General features: G+C 33.3%; 1 long non-coding RNA gene across 1 annotated transcript; it reads right to left on the bottom strand.

Moving 5' to 3' along the window:
• Positions 1–42: 42 nt before the first annotated feature.
• Positions 43–1,239, bottom strand: LOC111389472. The gene is made up of 2 exons (XR_002701736.1): positions 1,155–1,239; positions 43–421 (listed from the first exon to the last, which is right to left on the bottom strand). It is a non-coding gene; the product is annotated as an uncharacterized LOC111389472 (long non-coding RNA).

Raw genomic sequence — 1,239 nt, 5'->3', positions numbered from 1 at the left:
TATATATATATATATTATTTATTTTTATTTTTTTTTTTAATGCATGAGAAATAAGCTAATAGTGAAATAAATGCATTAGCTTCTTCAATAGGCAAACAGTGATGATTTATGGCTTTTGTCCCTAAATTTAATCAACCCTCAAACTACCAAATTGTAAAAGGGCCTAGGTTCGCTTTAGCAATACTTTGCTCTTGAGAGGTTAAATTATCAGTTCATAACTGTTCTCCTGATAAGCTAATCCTGCATCCCAAAGAATTAATAAATAACAAGAAGAAAAAGTCAAAATTACAATGGAATGAATTACATGGCTACGAGCTTCAAGGAACTCTCATACCACTGACTGGCAATAGGGTACACATCACCACTCTACTTCTCCAAAATAGCCACATACACCTTAATATGATCTTTCATCAATTGATCCCTACAATTTGCATAATTAAACCAAAAATATGAAAATCGCCAAATATATATTCTCGTTAAATCATTGCTATGAATTATAAAAACAATAATTTGTTGGTTACTATAATTTACATAATAAAACATATAGAAATAACAATAATGAGATGCGACTCCGTACTGGATGATTTGCCAGAGAGAAACTCGTTAAGGGATTTCACATCAAATTTTTGTGTACACATCTAAGGAGGGAAAAACCATTTTAGTGATTTTAAGAGAGAAATGACGGGACTAGAATCTAGAGGGAGAAACTCTAAAGACGGAGAGTACAGAGTGAAGTAAGAGTAGAGACTCATCATTGACCCACGCAAATCGTCGACCTTGGATCTATCCTCCTCAATCTTCTCTTCCCAAGGCTTCAATCCCTCCTGGTTCTCGACGAACTCTTTTTCCATTAGTAAATAATCTTTCATTTGCTTGTGAGGCCACATATTTTAGATAAAAGCAAACACAATATATAATAATTAGTAAATCTTTTAGTCACAACACTCTTATGGATATATAGATTATCACTTTCATTCACCAAAGATTTGGCACTCAGAGCGAACAAGGCTTACATTGGCATATCAAGAGTTTCAGTTGCATAACAATTGCATATGAGAAAGAACCATCGGGAAATCACAATCTAGATAATAACTTATGCTCTTGTAACAAACAATAATACATGGACAAAAAAGAAATGAGATAGAAAAGCATACCATCCTAGGTCCAATTGATTCTACATCTTCAACAATATATCCAGTCAAAAGCCTGAAGCATACCATCTTGATGCCTACTTCTTCT

This window comes from Olea europaea, unplaced genomic scaffold, assembly GCF_002742605.1.
Source record: "Olea europaea var. sylvestris unplaced genomic scaffold, O_europaea_v1 scaffold5942, whole genome shotgun sequence".
NCBI lineage: Eukaryota > Viridiplantae > Streptophyta > Magnoliopsida > Lamiales > Oleaceae > Olea > Olea europaea.
This window is presented reverse-complemented; position numbering and strand designations above follow the sequence as displayed.